We start from the raw sequence: 12619 nt of genomic DNA on the forward strand, positions 1-12619 counted from the left end.
TATGAAGTGCTTGAGTGAAACTGAAAACATGAAACACAGCACTGAAAGAGTGGTCAGGCATTGGAACAGGCTGCCTAGGGAAGTGGAGGATTGACCATCTCTGGAGGGCTTCAAAACACATGCAGACCTGGCACTGTGGGACATGGCTATGGTGGAGTTAATTCAATGGCTGGAGGCAATCTTGGAGGCTTTTTCACCCTCACTTTTTTTTTTCACCCTCAGCAAGTTTGCAGATGGCACCAAGCTGTGTGGCATAGTCCACTTGTTAGAGGGAAGGCATCCATGCAGAGGGACCTGGATAGGCAGCAGAGGTGTGCCCAGGCCAGCCTCATAAAATGCAACAAGGCCAAGTGTAAGGTCCTGCACCTGTGTGGGTGCAATCCAGGCACAGATCTAGGCTGGAAGGAGAAGGGCTGAGAGCAACCCTGAGGAAAAAGACCTGGGGGTATGGGGTGAGGAAAAGCTCAACAGGAGCCTGCAGTGTGAGTGCAGCCCAGACAGCAACCCTGTGCTGGGCCGCAGCAAGAGCAGTGTGGGCAGCAGGGCAAGGGAGGGCATTCTGCCCCTTGGCTCTGCTCTCCTCACACCCCACCTGCAGTCCTGGGTGCAGTTCTGGAGCCCCCAGCACAAGAACGACATGGAAGTGTTGGAACCAGTCCAGAGGAGGCCACCAAGATGCTGAGAGGGCTGCAGCAGCTCTGCTGTGAGCACAGGCTGAGAGAGTCGAGGCTCTGCAGCCTGGGGAAGAGAAGGCTTCCAGGAGACCTTGGAGTGGCCTTGCAGGATCTGAAGAGGCCTCCAGGAGGGCTGTGGAGGGACTATTGACAAGGTCTTGTAATGGCAGGATGAGAAGGAATGGGTTGAAAGTGGCAGAGGGGAGATAGAAAGTGGCTGTTAGGAAGAAGTTGTTTGCAGTGAGGGTGGTGAGACACTGGCACAGGTTGCCCAGCAGCACAAAATGTGATCAAAGATTACCTCCCTGGAGGTGTTCAAGATCAGGCTGGACGAGGCCTTGAGTGACCTGTTCTAGTGGGAGGTGTCCCTGCCTATGGCAGGGGGTTGGAACTGGATGATCCTTGTATTCCTCTCCAGCCTAAACCATTCTATGATGATTCCTTTTACTAACAAAAAAGAATCCTTTCATTCTTTGAAAAGTGTAGTTGCTATTCCAAGAAGTCCACAGTCACCTTTGGACTCTGATGGCAGCTGATGTGCAAACTCATTTTGCCTCAGTTCTCCAAGATGACCACCAATCAACAGGAGCTCATGGCACTTAAATTTCACCATCCAGAAACGTGAGGTCTAACCCATCTAGGTACCTACTCCTATAATCAGCATAGAAAGAGAAGCAACACCAGGGAATGACTCATCCCATCAGTTTTAAATAGTATCAGTCCCATGTCAAGGTCAGACTCCAAAGAGAGAGGAGATGACAACACATCTCAGAGAACCATAGGCAGAATGAATCCAAACTGGCAGCTCTCACCACAAACCTTCCCTTGTGTTTCATTCAGCACAAAGATGGCAAAATGAAGCCAATATATTCCCTCTTTTGTGACCAGTTTGACTTTGCTCTCTTTCTAAAGGGACATAGGCAGGCTAGGGAAATGGGCTGAAGAGAACTTTGTGAGGTTCAGTAAAGTAAAGTGGAGCAGGCAGGTGACTGTCCCTTTGACTCAGCTTTGGAGAGGCCACAGCTTGAGTGTTGCGTTCAGTTTAGGGCACTGCAATACAGTAGAGCTGTGGAGGTGCTGGAGGGGGTCCAGAGGAGGGCAGTGAAGCTGGGGAAGGGCCTGGAGAATAAATCTGATGAGGAGTGACTGAGGCAGCTGGGATGATTAGTGTGAGGAAGAGGAGGTCCAAGGTCAAGGCAACCCTCAGTATCAATACAGGCTGGAGGGGATGAAATTGAGAGCAGCCCTGCAGAAAAGGACTTTGGGGTGACAGTGGATGAGTAGCTGGACGTGACAGCAAGTTAGGTGACAGTGTTGATTTGAATGAGGGCAAAGAGGCTCTGCAGACAAACTTGGATATCCTTAGATCAATGGGAAAACATTAATGGGGTGAGTTTCAACCAGCCCAAATGCCAGATCTTGCACTTGGGTCACAACAACCCCAAGCTACAATGCAGGCTTGGGGCAGTGTGGCTGGAGAGCTGCTGGCAGAAAGGCACCTGGGGGTGGTAACAGACAGGAGCTGAATATGAGCCTGCAGTGTGTCCAGCCAGCTGAGTGTGAGCCAGCAGTGTGCCCAGGAAGCTGAGTGTGAGCCTGCAGTGTGTCCAGGCAGCTACATATGAGCCAGCAGTGTGCCCAGGCAGCTGAGTGTGAGCCAGCAGTGTGCCCAGGCAGCCAAGAAGGCCAGTGGCATCCTGACTTAGACTACAAATGCCGTGCCCAGCAGGAGCAGGGTGGGGACTGTGCCCTTGGACTCAGCTCTGGTGAGACCATACCTTGACTGTTGCATTCAGATTTGGGCACTGCAATACAAGAGAGCTGTGGAGGTGCTGGAGAAGGTCCAGATGAGGGCAACGAAGCTGGGGAAGGGCCTGGAGAATAAATCTGATGAAGAGAGACTGAGGGAGCTGGGGATGGGTAGCATGAGGAAGAGGAGGCTGAGGGGAGACCTCATTGCTGTATACAGGTACCTGAAGGGACAGTATGGAGAGGCTGTTGCTGGGCTCTGCTCACAGGAAACTGGAGACAGAACAAGGAGAAATGGCCTCAAGCAGAACTTGGGGAGGTTTAGATTGGCCATTAGGAAAAAGTTTTTCCTGGAGAGAGTGGTCAGGGAGTAGAATGAGCTGCCCAGGGAGGAGGTGGAGTCACCCAGCCTGGATGTGTGTAAGGGTGGTTTGGCTGTGGTGCTTAGGGCTGTGTTTTAAGGTGTATCTTGTAGACTAGGGTCTAGGTTGGTCTGGGTGACGCTGAGAGGCTCTGCCAGCCTGCATGTTGCTGTGAGTCTATGAGCCAGCATCAGGAGCTTTGCACCAGCCCTGAAGGCCAGTGGCATCCTGGGCTGTATCAAGAGACACATGGCCAGCAGGTAGAGAGAGGAGATTCTACCCCTCTGCTCTGCTGAGTCCCCACCTGGAGTACTGTGTCCAGCTCTGGCAGCCTCAGCACAAGAAGAACATGTCTGTGTGTTACTTTGCCAGAGGACAAAAAGAGAACAATGCCCTGAGAGCATGGCAGCCCCTGAACAAATCCGAGTCCCTCCAACACCTTTCCTGCCTGCAGCCTCAGCTCTGCCCGCATCAGATGGGCTCCTCCACTCCATGGGGTAGACCTCCACTCCAAGGCCACTGGCTGTGAATGTGCTGATTGTGCAGGTCACAGAAGGCAGCAGAAGCATCTCTGATCTGTTCCCACCACCCTGGCTCTACCCCAGGCTCCCTAAACCAGCACAGTAGTAGCTCAGCAAAGCCACGACTCAAACAACAAAAGAAAGAGATGTTTTGTTCCATCAGGGAGTTGGGCTTGGGCTTACTCACAGAATCACAGAATCATAGAATCAAGCAGGTTAGAAGAGACCTCCAAGTTCATCCAGTCCAACCTAGCACCCAGCCCTGTCCAATCAACCAGATCAGGGCACTAAGTGTCCCAGCCAGGCTTGGCTTCAACACCTACAGGGACAGTGACTCCACCACCTCCCTGGGCAGCCCATTCCAATGCCAATCACTCTCTCTGACAACAACTTCCTAACAACATCCAGCCTAGACCTGTCCCAGCACAACTTGAGACTCTGTCCCCTTGTTCTGTTGCTGGGTGCCTGGCAGAAGAGCCCAACCCCACCTGGCTACAGCCTCCCTTCAGGCAGCTGCAGACAGCAATGAGGTCTGCCCTGAGCCTCCTCTTCTCCAGGCTGCACACCCCCAGCTCCCTCAGCCTCTCCTCACAGGGCTGTGCTCCAGGCCCCTCCCCAGCCTTGCTGCCCTTCTCCAAACACCTTCCAGCACCTCAACACCTCTCTTGAATGGAGGAGCCCAGAACTGGACACAGCACTCAAGATGTGGCCTGACCAGTCCCCTTAAATGCTGTTTGAGTTCATCTGAATATTGGGAAGGGAGTGGGGTGGAAAAAGAAAAAAACAAACACATTCTGATCCCACATTCTGCAGCAGAGTCCCAGCTGCAGCTACAAGGAGATGGGAGTAGGAATTTTTGGAGGAGACAGTTTCTCCTACCCCAGAGGCACATCTGCTGCACAGGGACCAAGGTAGCACAGGGAGCTGCTGCTCAGCTCTACGGCAGGGGAAAGAAATTATTAGTCTGCTCACAGGGCATCTTTAATTAACAACCAGATCTTGGATGGTGAAAGGGGAGAGCTGGAAGCAGATAAACCAGTGGAGACAGTTGGTCTGGCTGCCATGTCACTGCTGACACAAAAAAAAATCAGGCAAGAAGCTTAGAAATTCCTTCAGAATAGGGCAGTGGAAGCAGGAAAGGACATTAGAAGCCTCTTTTTATTTTTGTTTACTATATCAGCACTTGGACAATGACAGCATTTTCAGTTCCCAGGGCTATGCTCTGTCCTAGGGGAAGGGACATCCAGCTGCCCTTACACCATCCCTAGCAGGATCCAATCTGCAGAATCAGCCAGGTCTCAGGCTGCACAGGCTGCTAAGGGCAGATTTTTATGGTCAGGACGAGGGGCAATGAGCGCAAACTGGAAGCCAGGAGGTTCTACCTGAAGATAAGGGGAAACATGTTTGGTGTGAGACTGCTGGAGCCCTGGAGCAGGCTGCCCAAAGAGGTTAGGGAGTCTCCTCTGGAGAGATTCCAAACCCAGCTGGACATTGTGTTCCTGGGCAATATGCTGTGTGGGACTGTGCTTTAGCAGAGGGGTTAGAATCATAGAACCACAGAATCAATCAGGGTTAGAAGGGACCACAAGGATCATACAGCTCCAGCCCCCTGCCATGCCCAGGGACACCCTACCCTAGAGCAGGCTGCACACAGCCTCAGCCAGCCTGGCCTTAAACACCTCCAGCCATGGGGCCTCAACCACCTCCCTGGGCAACCCATTCCAGCCTCTCACCACTCTCATGCTGAACAACTTCCTCTTCACATCCACTCTGAATCTCCTCACCTCCAGCTTTGCTCCATTCCCCCCAGTCCTGTCACTCCCTGACAGCCTAAAAAGTCCCTCCCCAGCGTTTTTGGAGGCTAAAAAGTCCCTCCCCAGCGTTTTTGGAGGCCACTTCAGATCCTGGAAGGCCACAAGGAGGTGAAGAATCATAGTATAGATAGGTAGAATCTAGATAAAATAGATAGATAGAACTATCTGAGGGCTGGGGGTCAGAAGCAGGGGGGACAGGCTCTGCTCACTGCTCCCTGGGATAGCACAAGGAGCAATGGATGAAAGCTGCAGCACAGGAGGTTCCAGCTCAACACAAGGGGAACTTCTTTCCTGGAAGGGTCCCAGAGCACTGGCACAGGCTACCCAGAGAGGTTGTGGAGTCTCCTTGTGTGGAGCCTTTGCAGGCCTGTCTGGATGTGTTCCTGTGTGACCTGAGCTAGATTGTATGGTCCTGCTCTGGCAGGGGGGTTGGACTGGATGACCTCCTTGAGTCCCTTCCAACCCCTAATATCCTGTGAGCCTGTGAAATCAAGCTCTAGGCACGGGTCAGCAGGGGCAGCACACCCCTCACACTGTAAAAGTGGCATCTCTGCCTTCCAAAGGAGGCAGTTTATTTCTGAGCATGTCTCTACAGCCTCAGACCACTAAAACCCATCACTGGAGTGCTGATGGCTGAGCAGGGCTGGATTTTACAGCTTTAAACGATCTAAGAATAGCAGCATCTAGGACATTGTCATCCTGAAAGCACCAGCTCCTCATCAGCATAACTCAAATGGCTCTGACAATGACCACTTGTATTTAGAGCAACCCAGAGGAAGGGAAAGCTGAGACATTAACCAGGAAATGTTCTTCTGCTTCATGTTTTTTTTTCCCAGGTGAAATTTCATAGAATGAGTCAAAGAATGTTTGGGATTGGAAGGGGCATTTCAAGGTCACCTGTAGTCAGCAGGCACATATCACAGAATCACAGACTCACAGAATATCTTGGATTAGCAAAGACCTCCAAGCTCATTGAGTCCAATCATTAGTTTCACACTGACAAGTCCTTGACCAAACCAAATCCCTCAGCACATCATCTCATCACTATGAATTGCTATGGTTGGAAATGCAACTAGAGCAAGTTGCTCAGAGCCCCAGACAGCCTGACCTGGAATAGTTGCAGGGATGGGGCATTGCTCACCTCTCTGGGCACCCTGGGTCACACTGTTCTTGGACATCATCAGCCTAAAAACTGAGCAAATGGCAAAGAAAGGCAAATAAAAATAGCTGAGCTGCAAGACAGTCATGGTGAGCAGCAGAATCCATCTGCCCACACAGCAGCATCTCAACCTCAAAATGATCCTCAACTAAACTTAGTCAAACTCAACAGCAGGTTGGATAAGGCCTTGAGCAACCTGGTCTAGTGGAAGATGTCACTGCCCATGGCAGGGCAGGTGAAACCCTGAAAGGGTTCTCATAACTTGGAACAGACTCCTCAGGGAGGTGGTTGAATCCTCATCCTGACCTGAGCTAGACTGTATGGTCCTACTCTGGCAGGGGGTTTGACTTGAGAATGAAACAGACTCCCCAGGGAGGTGGTTGAATCCTCATCCTGGCCTGAGCTAGGTTGTATGGTCCTACTCTGGCAAGGGGGTGGACTGGATGATCTCTTTGTGTCACTTCCAACCCCTGACATCCTGTGAGCCTTTGATCCCTGGAGGTGTTTCAAAGAGGCAGAGATGTGGTGCTGAGGGCCATGGTTTAACACCAGCCTTGCTACAGCTATATATGGTTAGATTCAAAGATTTAAAAGGTCTTTTCCAACCAAAACGTTTTTTTGAGGCTCCATAATCAATCATTTTTTGTTTTACAAGTAGATGGCAAAGGTCAAGCAGCAGCATCTCCATACACATACATTTTTTTGTTTGGAGATGGCCACAACTGACTGTTTGGCTCTTCAAGTTTGTTATTAACTATTAACCTTGGCCTCCAGCTTCTTCCAACACATAACTAGCAGCTTCTTTCATTTAATAATTGTATTAAAATAGAAACTGTGTCAACCACAGATTAACTTTGAAAGCCTCCACAGGCTAAAAATAATGAACTAATCTACATTTACCCAAAGAACAGATTTTCAAAGGATTATTAATCCCTTCTCAGGGTGCAAGGGAGGGGTGAAACAAAAGTTTGACTATCAGTTTCTAACTCTGAATGTGATGAATTCACACTTAATCCATGGTCTGCAGCCAGCGAGACTAAAACATGCAAACTTCACCCACCAGAATGTTGCCTGACAGCTGCAGTTCCTTCAAAGCCCATCTGAGCAATGAGGTGATGTGACAGATGAGGCTGAAGCTCACCAAGTCCAAGCTGCCAGCTACTAATGTGGCTTTTGAAAGTTAGAAGCTGCAAACAGGACATTTCTTGGTGGAACTGCTACAGGTTGTAGAAAGATCAAGTGACTTGTGCCCAGTTCTGGGCCCCTCCAGTTCAAGAGGGGACATAGAAGTGCTTGAGAGAGTCCAGCACAGAGCCACAAAGCTGATGAAGGGAATGGAACAGCTCTGTTAGGAGGAGAGCCTGAGGGAGCTGGGGCTGTGCTGCTGGCAGAGGAGGAGACTGAGAGGTGACCTCAGCAGTGGTTATCAAGATGTGCAGGTGAGTGGCAGGAGGCTGGAGCCAGGCTCTGCTGGGTGATGCCCAGGGACAGCACAAGGGGCAATGGGTGGGAGCTGAGGCAGAGGAGGTTCCATGGAAACATGAGGAGGAATTTTTTCCCTGTGAGGGTGACAGAGCACTGGAAGAGGCTGCCCAGGGGGTCTGTGGAGTCTCCCTCTCTGGAGATCTTCCAAACCAGCCTGGATGTGTTCCTGTGTGATCTGCTCTGGGAGATCCTGCTCTGGCAAGGGGGTTGGACTGGATGAACTTTGGAAGTCCCTTCCAGCCCCTGACACTCTGTGATTGTGTGAATGATTTAGTTGGAGATGTCCCTCCTGGCTGCAGGGAGAAGGTTGGACCAGGTGATCTTTGAGGGTCTTTTCCAACCTGATGCACTCGGTGAACCTGTGCCTCATTAGAGCTCTGTTAGGCAGAAGAAGACTAATAAACTACAAAGCTGAGCTGGTAAAACTCTCTTTTGTACTGCTAGCAGCAAAAGTCAGCCACACAGAGAAGAGCAGCTTTCCATTTAGGTACCTGAATGGTGACACCACTAAAAAATGTGAGATGGAGACTCCACAACCTCTCTGAGCAGCCTGCTTCAGGGCCCCAGCACCCTGATGAGTCCCTCAGCCTTTTCTCATAAGGGAGATGTCCCACTCCTGGATTATATATAAGCCTGGGATCAGTCTTGTTTAACATCTTTGGGGGTGCCATGGGCAGAGGCACTGAGTGCAGCCTCAGCAAGTTTGCTGCTGACACCAAGCTGTGTGGTGCAGCAGCCTGGCTGGAGGGCAGGGATCCATCCAGAGGCACCTGGACAGGCTGCAGAGGTGAGCACAAGCCAACCTTACTGAAGTAAGACCAAGGGCAAGGTCCTGCAGCTGGGTCCAGGCAATGCCAAGCACAAATGCAGACTGGGCAGTGAGTGGCTGGAGAGCAGCCCTGAGGAGAGGGACTTGGGGGTGCTGCTGGATGAGAAATTCAGTCTGAGCTGTCAGTGTGCTCTGGCAGCCCAGAGAGCAACCAGAGCCTGGGCTGCAGCAAGAGCAGTGTGGGCAGCAGGGCCAGGGAAGTGATCCTGCCCCTCTGCTGCACTTTGCTGAGACCCCACCTGGAGTACCGCATCCAGTTCTGGAGCCCCCATTACAAGAGGGATGTGGTGATGCTGGAGTGTGTCCAGAGCAGGGCCAGGAGGATGCTCAGAGGGCTGCAGCAGCTCTGCTGTGAGCATAGACTGAAAGAGTTGGGGCTGTGCAGTCTGCAGAAGAGGGGGCTCACAGGTAAACATTAGATAGGACCTCACTGCTGTCTGTGATCTAAGAGCAGATCCACTCAGGTTCTCTTCAAGCAGAGAAGTGACTCCCAGGGCGATGTGACATGCTCAACTCCTCTGTCAGCCTAGTCAGGAATAACCACACACATTGAATCATAGAATCAAGCAGGTTGGAAGAGACCTCCAAGCTCATCCAGCCCAACCAAGCACCCAGTCCTGTCCAATCAACCAGACCATGGCACTAAGTGCCCCAGCCAGGCTTGGCTTCAACACTTCCAGGGACAGCGACTCCACCACCTCCCTGGGCAGCCCATTCCAATGCCAATCACTCTGCATACTCTTGCACTGCCTCCAGAATCTGTGATCCCTTAAAAAAGCAGCCAAAGCCCCCTGAAGTAGTTTTCTGCCGCAGCTTCCAAGAGGAGACCACAAGTGATGCAAAGGATGCAGCCAGGAGACTCCAGCAAGGAACAGAAGTGCTGGCATCCCATGGCTTTCCCAACTGAATTTCAATAGGGAAGCAGCGGGGGGCCAATCTTCAACCAAGACAGCTCTGAAAAGCTCCACCTGAAAGAGGCACTTTGGGAGGATCATCTCACCTCAAGCACTTAGCCTCTTTCAGGGTTGAAAGAAATGCTCTGTCTGCTAAGGCTTGACAAATTTAACCCCCAAACAGATGTTTTTTTTCCCCCAGATGCCTAAGTTGAGGTGTCAGGCATAAAAATACCCACTCCAGCAACCTCCCTCCGTCACATGCCATCTCCAGGAGCTGCTCCTCACCCTCACACCTTCTCCAGCTCAAAAGTGCAAATGTCTACTGCTTACAGCATCATAGAATTGTTTGGGTGGGAAAGACCTCTAAGATCATCACGTCCTAGAATGAGGACTCCACTGCTCAGGCCACATCTTGAGTACTGTGTCCAGTTCTGGGCTCCTCAATTCAAGAGAGATGTTGAGGTGCTGGAAGGTGTTTGGAGAAGGGCAGCAAGGCTGGGGAGGGGCCTGGAGCACAGCCCTGTGAGGAGAGGCTGAGGGAGCTGGGGGTGTGCAGCCTGCAGAAGAGGAGGCTCAGGGCAGACCTCATTGCTGTCTGCAACTCCCTGAAGGGAGGCTGTAGCCAGGTGGGATTGGTCTCTTCTGCCAGGCAGCCAGCAACAGAACAAGGGTACACAGTCTCAAGTTGTGCCAGGGGAGGTCTAGGATGGATGTTAGGAGGAAGTTGTTGTCAGAGAGAGTGATTGGCATTGGAATGGGCTACCCAGGGAGGTGGTGGAGTCGCCGTCCCTGGAGGTGTTGAAGCAAAGCCTGGCTGGGGCACTTAGTGCCATGGTATGGTTGATTGGACAGGGCTGGGTGCTAGGTTGTGCTGGATGATCTTGGAGCTCTCTTCCAACCTGATTGATTCTATGATTCTATGACTGGAATGGGTCACCCAGGGAGGTAGTTGAGACCCCATCCCTGGAGGTGTTTAAGGCCAGGATGGATGAAGCTCTGGCCAGCCTGACCTAGGATAGGGTGTCCCTGTCCATGGCAGAGGAGTTGGAACTGGCTGATCCTTGTGATTCCTTCCAACCCTGACTGATTCTATGAAGTCCAACCATCAGCCCATGACCACCGTAGCCACTAAGTCACATCCCAAACTGCCATGTCCACACGAATAGCTCCAGGAATGCTGACTCCACCATCTCCCCAGCATGCACTCCAATAAATTCTTAGCAGCATTTTAAAGAGGAAGATTCCTGAGGCAGCATTTCTGATTCCATTGCTGTGGCAGGATGGGTAGTAGGGACAACGATATTGATTACTCCTCCTGGAGACTGCTCTGGGAGCTAAAGCTGGTGACTCATTTCCAAGCATTGTCTGGCCTATCAGACAGGAGCTGTGTAGTGCAGGAAATTCAAAACAAAACACTACAATGTCACAAAATGGTAATTCCTTTGCTGTCAAGAAGCCCAGATACCGAAGGTGAAAGTGACAAGTCACACCACGAGAGCTGAATGCTTCACCCAGGGAATCACTGAATTGTTTCACTTAGAAAATACCTCCAAGAACATCAACCCCAACCATAAACCTGGCACCACCATGGCCGCTAAACCATGTCCCAAAGCCTCCCCTGTAGCACCTTCAGGCCATTTCCTCTCATTTCTCATGCTCATGGAGGAGACACCAACCCCCACCTCACTTCAGTCTTATTTCGGGAGTTAGAATCACAGATTCAGTCAGGGTGGGAAGGGGCCACAAGGATCATCCAGTTCCAACCCCCCTGCCATGGCCAGGGACACCCTACCCTAGAGCAGGCTGCACACAGCCTCAGCCAGCCTGCCCTTAAACACCTCCAGGGATGAGGCTTCCACCACCTCCCTGGGCAACCCATTCCAGCCTCTCACCACTCTCATGCTCAACAACTTCTTCCTAATATCCAGGCCGAATCTACCCATTTTTACCTTGGTTCTATTCCCCCCAGTCCAGTCACTCCCTGACAGCCTAAAAAGTCCCTCCCCAGCTTTTTGGAGGCTCCCTTCAGATCCTGGAAGGCCACAAGAAGGTCACCTGGGAGCCTCCTCTGCTCCAGCCTGCACAGCCCCAACTCTTTCAGTCTGTGCTCACAGCAGAGCTGCTGCAGCCCTCTGAGCATCCTCCTGGCCCTGCTCTGGACACACTCCAGCATCTCCACATCCCTCTTGTAGTGCGGGCTTCAGAACTGGATGCAGTACTCCAGGTGGAGTCTCAGCAGTGTGGAGCAGAGGGGCAGGATCACTTCCCTGGCCCTGCTGGCCACACTTCTCCTGCTGCAGCCCAGGCTCTGCTTGGCTTTCTGGGCTGCAAGTGCACACTGCTGGCTCCTGTTGAGCTTCTTGTCCAGCAGCACCCCCAAGTGCCTCTCCTCAAGGCTGCTCTCCAGTCACTCACTGCCCAGCCTGGATTGGTGCTTGGGATTGCCTGAACCCAGCTGCAGGACCTTGCCCTTGGTCTTAGGTTGGTCCATGAGGTTGGTTTGTGCCCACCTCTGCAGCCTGTCCAGGTGCCTCTGGATGGATCCCTGCCCTCCAGCCTGGCTGCTGCACCACACAGCTGGGTGTCAGCAGCAAACTTGCTGAGGCTGCACTCAGTGCCTCTGCCCATGGCACCCCCAAAGATGTTAAACAAGACTGGTCCCAGGACCGATCCCTGAGGGACTCCATTTGTTATTGGCCTCCACTGGGACATGGAACCATTGAGAGCTGTTGAGGGCAATGACGTCTCCCCTCAGCCTCTTCTTCTCCAGGCTGAACACCCCCAGTTCCCTGAGCTGCTCCTCACCAGCCCTGTTTTCCAGATTTTTGTTACAGACCCTCGATGCCCTTCTTGGAATGAGGGGCTTAGAACTGCATCCAGCATTTAATGGTCTGTCAAAGATTGCCATTGAAGCTTGACCCAAAACATGTTCAGAGTGCTAACACAGGCATAATAATTAAGTCTTGGAGAAGATGACTCCAGGCTCTGCTTGCATGTGAACAATTTCTTGCTGGCAAGAGGTAGCTGGTGAGACATTCTGTGGGATAGAGAGAGAGACAGACAGACTGGCCCAGGAGAGTCTCTGCTGGAGCACCTAGCTAAAAATAGAGATGAGCAACTCTGGTGCCTG

General features: G+C 51.8%; 1 protein-coding gene across 2 annotated transcripts in view; it reads right to left on the reverse strand.

Moving 5' to 3' along the window:
• The window catches only part of MDGA2 (MAM domain containing glycosylphosphatidylinositol anchor 2), a 453583-nt gene that overhangs the window by 367167 nt on the left and 73797 nt on the right, over positions 1 to 12619 (reverse strand). The gene's annotated exons all lie outside the window — the stretch shown is intronic.

The sequence above is a fragment of the Pogoniulus pusillus genome, chromosome 1 (genome assembly GCF_015220805.1).
Source record: "Pogoniulus pusillus isolate bPogPus1 chromosome 1, bPogPus1.pri, whole genome shotgun sequence".
In the NCBI taxonomy this organism is placed as follows: domain Eukaryota; kingdom Metazoa; phylum Chordata; class Aves; order Piciformes; family Lybiidae; genus Pogoniulus; species Pogoniulus pusillus.